General features: G+C 52.7%; 1 long non-coding RNA gene across 1 annotated transcript; it reads right to left on the reverse strand.

Annotated features, from left to right (window-relative positions):
* Nucleotides 1-2,440: 2,440 nt before the first annotated feature.
* LOC147573140 (uncharacterized) lies at nucleotides 2,441-4,790 on the reverse strand. The gene is made up of 2 exons (XR_015245590.1): nucleotides 3,875-4,790; nucleotides 2,441-3,569 (listed from the first exon to the last, which is right to left on the reverse strand). It is a non-coding gene; the product is annotated as an uncharacterized LOC147573140 (long non-coding RNA).
* Between the last annotated feature and the right edge of the window lie 754 nt (nucleotides 4,791-5,544).

Raw genomic sequence — 5,544 nt, forward strand, 5'->3', positions numbered from 1 at the left:
GGAGGGATCTCACACTGCCCATCAGCCCCGTGCCCTGCCGTTCTGTCTCCTCCAGAAAGACACTGATCATAGCCGTGCAGGGATCGGAACACAGAGCTACCTTTTCTGCACACGGGAGGTTGTGAACGGCGTCTTTCCACCACACAGCGTGCACACACACGCACATGCACACACACGCGTGCACGTGAGCATACTACTATCAAGGCCTGTCTCAGAAGCAGACCCTGAGAAGAAAATTCTGGTGCAGGTTGCTCATCTGGGACATGATCCCAGGAAAACACAGGGAGGAGACGGGAAAAGAAGGACAGAGGTCAATACAGGACACGCCTGTCAACAGGTCTTGCTCTGGGCAAGTGGGCCTCAGCCCACACCACAGCAGGGGGCTCTTGGGGAAGCAGAGCATCCCTCCAGGGCACTTGTCCACCAATTCCTGTCCGCCCCTCCTGGAAGGAGGTTCCGTGGGGGCAGGAGTGTGTGGAACTCCCCTACTGGTCTCCTGTGGCCACGGCAAGGAAGCACCACAAACCGGGGACTTCAACCACAGACATCTACTGTCTTCCAATCTGGATGCTGGAAGTGTGAGCTCAAGGTGAGGACAGGGCTGGGTCCTTCTGAGGCCAGGAGGGGGATCTGCTCTGGGTGTCTGTCCCGGCCTCGCGGGCTTGCTGGCATCTTTTGCGTCCCTTGGCCGGTGGGGGCATCATCCTGATCTCTGCCTCCTGGTTCAAACAGCATTTTTCCTGTCCGCCTCTGTGTCCAGATAACTGCCCCCCTCCTTTTTTTAATGTTTATTTATTTTTGAGCACAAGCGGGAGAGAGGCAGAGAGAGGGAGACACAGAATCGGAAGCAGGCTCCAGGCTCTGAGCTGCTAGCACAGAGCCCGACGCGGGGCTCGAACCCTTGAACCGTGAGATCTTGACCTGAGCCAAAGTTGGGCGCTTGACCAACTGAGCCACCCAGGTGACCCCAGACTTCCCCCTTTTATAAGGACACAGTCATACGGGGTTAGGGCCCACCCCAGTGACCTCACCTTAGCTTGATATCTGCAAAGTGCCTATTTCCTGGGGGTTAGGACTTCAACATCTTTGTGGGGGACACAAGTCAACTCCACATGACCCCCCACACTTCCAGCCGCGCCCGGGCCAGTGAGGAAAACCCTGCACAGAGTCTAGGGTGTCACAGGTACTCACAGATGGCAGACCCCGGGGCCAGGGGGACGTGGGCAGGACACCAACACGTCTGCCACAGCCTCTGAGCTCATGAGCCGTCTCCGGGCTGCACTTCCAGTGCAGAGCAAATCGGGTGAAAGCTGAAAAGGCCGGCAGCGATCCCTCAAGCATGACTAAAACATGCAGCGTGGGGCCTGAAAACCAGGACCCGAGTGCTCATTGGGCACGGCTCCGGCCGGCTCGGCTGCCAGCTCAGTTATCGGTTTCGATGAGCTGCCTAATAATGGCAAGTGCCTCCAAATGGCCCTCCAGATCATTTCATTAAAAGCTGCGGCGACGTCTACAGCTGAACCCAAGTGGTGCTGGGAAGGCCATCAGGTTAATCAAAACACGAGGACAGCTCTCAATGCCTCTTAATTAACAAATTAGGTCCTGCTGCCGACTCAGCAAAAGCGAGACTGGGCCGCTGACTCTTGGGACATTTGGATTGCTCAGCCCTCGCTCTCCTCAATCTCTGACAGCCCACTGGAACTTAGGGGCAGCCGCAGTGGGGGGCGGGGGGGCATTCTCACTGTAAGCAAATCAAGAGAGTTCCAGAACCGCTGGTTTCCCACCAAAATATCTGCATCCCCTAACACCTGTTCTCCCGTCTTCCCTGTGCTGACGTGCAAGTTCCGTGGGGGACCCTCCCCACCCTAGGGTGTCTAGGACCAAGGGACACTCCTCGTGGGGCTCAAATGGAGTGTCCCGGGACACTCCAGCCACCTGAAAGCAAGGACTTGGTCTGTTTTGTTCAGAGCCGTTTCCCTAGAGCTGTAGTGCCCCTAAATAAATATTAAGTGAGGGGCGCCTGGGTGGCTCGGTGGGTTAAGCATCCAACTTCGGCTCAGGGCATGATCTCGCAGTCGGTGAGTTCGAGCCCCACCTCAGGCTCTGTGCTGACAGCTCAGAGCCCGGAGCCTGCATTGGGTTCTGTGTCTCCCTCTCTCTCTGCCCCTCCCCTGCTGGCGCTCTGTCTCTCTCTAAATAAATAAACATTAAACATTTTTTTTTTTAATAAATAACTATGAATTGAACAAAACCGTGAACGAAACGAATGAGTGAATGGGTTTCAGCCCTGCCTGCAATCCTACAAGGTAAATTCTCCATATTCTTCCATGCTCTGCTTATCTTTATTGCCCCCTCCTCCGAACCCTGCACCACACACACAAATGCACATATAACATGGAGGCTCTTTTTCCTCAAAAGAAAAAAAAAAAGGAATCATGTCACAGGCATGAATCAGCAAGTTGCTTTATTGCTGAACAATAGATAGTGTGCCTCCCAGATCAATACAGGGAGATCTACCTAATTCTTCGTAATGACCCATGATGTTCCATAATACTGAATGTGCCAGAATTGATTCTATTATTCACCTATTGGTAATGTTTCCAATTATTGCCAGGGCAGACGACACACCAATAAATATCTTTGCACACATATCCTAGCATTCTGGCCATTTCGTTTGTACCAGGATAGATTCCTGAAGGTCAAGGGGACCGAGCGTTTGTCGTTTGAACAGACACCAGGGCTGACCTTAGTTAAGAGGATGCAGAGAAAGGTGATCCTAGCCCATGGCAGCCGGGCTGTAAGGGAAGAAAACCAGTAGCTGAGCCTCTCACATGGCCACTTCCCCAGCTCTCTCCCAGCCGTGCAGGGCACACGCTTTGAATTATTCCCTGGGGATGCAAAGAAAACTAGGATGTGGTCCCTGCTCTGGAAAAATCCCAGAGTCCAACAGAAGGGGGCAGAGAAGAACCATCATGTACTGAACTCCCTTGGGGCACCAGGTTTTGTTCTAGGTGCTTCCATACACAGGACGCTTTGCTCAGTCCTCAAATTCTGCCAGGCAGGAAAGAGGATTTCAATTGTCCAGCACAGGAAACTTCCTGGGGGCCAGGAAAGGGGTGTGCCTTGCCCAGGGTCAAACAGCCAGCAAGTGAGAAAGCTGGGATTTGAACTTGAGTCTGGCTGACCCCAAAACCACCTTCCAGTGCACCACCGCACTTGACCTTGGCTGGCTTCGAATCAACCACAGGTGCCGGTCCCAAGCCTAGAGGGCCTGATGCAATGGGTCTGAGGCATGGTCCCCTTGTGGCTTGAAAGCCAAGAGGTTCCAATGTGCAGCCAAGGCTGAAAACAGCTACACGTCACCCGTGATTCTCGCCCATGATGCATGCATCCCACTCACCTGGAGGGCTTGTCAGGGGTCAGCTGCTGGCCCCCAACTGCAGTGTCTAATGCAGGGGGCCCCGGAAGGGGCAGGGTGGGCAGGACATACACTTCTGAGCAGCTCCTACTGGTCGGGATCCTTGCTGAGAAAACCATGCTGAACACCATGGACCTGTGATCTTTTCTCCCTGTTGTAAAATAGGGACACGAAGAATCACAGAGCAGACCATATGCAGCACGGGCCCAGCCAGCACAGGCAGCCATTAGAGGTTTTCAGATGGTCTCACCTCTCGGCTTTCTCTGAGGTTTTCAAGACTAAGAGAGTGTCATTCGTGGGTCCTCAGCACCCAAAACAGCCCAATCTGACCGTTTCCTTCCTGCCTGGTGTTTGCCATGTGTCTCCTGGGCCTGCCTGTAATCTGAAGAAAGCCCTGGCTTCCCCCCATTCCCCCCCACCTCCACCTAATCCCTCCATCAACACATACATACACACCAAAAGCTGTGGTCGCTGCGATTCTGAAACATTGAAACTCCAGGATGACAGACAGCCCCCTGCAACATGAGGCGTGTTCTCATTTTATTGCATTTCTGGGGCCAGGGGGCTGCTCCTGCAGAACTCACAGCTGCCAGCCAGCTCCGGGAAGTTCATCCCTGTGGATTCCTCGGCAAAAAAAAAAAAAAAAAAAGAAAGAAAAGAAAAGAAAAAAAAGCCAAGCTTCAATGGGCAGAAAAGACACTCGGAGGTCGTCTGGGCCATCCCCAGCATCTCCCACCTCCTGGCAGGGCGCCGCAGACAAGGCTTCCCAGCTGCCTGGACACGCAGAGGAAAGCGGTCCTCTAGCGCCCCCTGCTGGCGGAGTGGGGAGTGGCTGAGAAGCCAGGGCAGCTTTTCCAGAATTGCAGCAACTTCCAAGGTTGTTAGTTCTCCCTGCCTTCTCTCCTAAGATGCAAATTCCCCCCGGAAGGGGCTTCTGTCTTTCCAGAACAACCTTCTGTACCGGCAACATGCCATGTTCACATTCATATCTCCAGCCAGTAGCTACATTACTATCTGTAAGAGGTAGCAAGACGTTCTCATTCACCAGCCATTTGCTGGATCTACAGGGAGTCCGCTGAGAATATAAAGGAAATTGCTCACGCTTTGGAGGCTTTCACAGTCTAACCTGTGGGTCAGCAAACTACAGCCCACCGGCCAAATCTAGCCCGCTGTGTTTTTGTGCAACCACCTGTAAGTATGGTTTTTACATTTCTCGATTGTTTTAAAAATCCAAAGAGTACCCTTATCTATTATGATGAGCACTGAGAAATATATAGAATTGTTAAATCACTATATTGTACACTTGAAACTAATGTAACACTGTATGTCAACTATACTGGAATCAAAATTAAAAACGTAATTAAAAAAAAAATCTAAAGAATATTTTGTGACACGTGAAAGAAGCTCAGAGAGGTCACTCGACTTACCCCCCAAGGCCACACAGCTACGAGGCAGCAGAGCCGGGTTCAAACGCGGAACTGTCTGACTCCGAAACTCACGTTTATTCTACAAGGCGGCTTCTGGACTCACGCACAATCCCAGCACCTTGTGCCGCTTTACAGAGGAGAAAACGTGGCTCATAGAGCTCAGGTGGCCTGTTCAAATGGCACTCGGCCAGGGAGTGGAGAGGAGGGACTTGAGCCCTGGCATGGGCCTGCAAACCCAGCGTTCCACTCTACACCGCATCGGCTGACTCTGGACTACACTGATTCTCTGGAGCCGTGAGGCATGTAGCAGCACCGAGAGGAAAAGAAGTAACACATTTCACGTTTTTCTGCAGAAGTTACTCTTCTGCAAAATGAGTAGCACTCTTCTGTGCAGCGGTGTTTACAGGGTCCTCTAAGGAAGGCGCCCGGGGCTGCAGGGGCGTTGAGAATAAGGACGCTGAACAGCACAGCCAGAACACTCCCGCTTTTCTGTTATACATTTGAGGAGCGACATAGGGTTTCACGTGGAAAAATCAGCCGTGCGGTCAAGGAAATAAAGCTTGCAAACAAGTGCTACGTCATCGTGGGCTGGCCCCAATGTCCCAGGGCCGGGTGGGAGTACGTGCCACTTAACGGGCCCGGGCCGCCCCTGACCTGGCAGCTTGAACAACAGGGATTTCTCCTGTCCCGTCACAGTCC

The sequence above is a fragment of the Puma concolor genome, chromosome E3, assembly GCF_028749965.1.
Source record: "Puma concolor isolate L17-30 chromosome E3, mPumCon1.1.hap2, whole genome shotgun sequence".
Classification (NCBI taxonomy): Eukaryota; Metazoa; Chordata; class Mammalia; order Carnivora; family Felidae; genus Puma; species Puma concolor.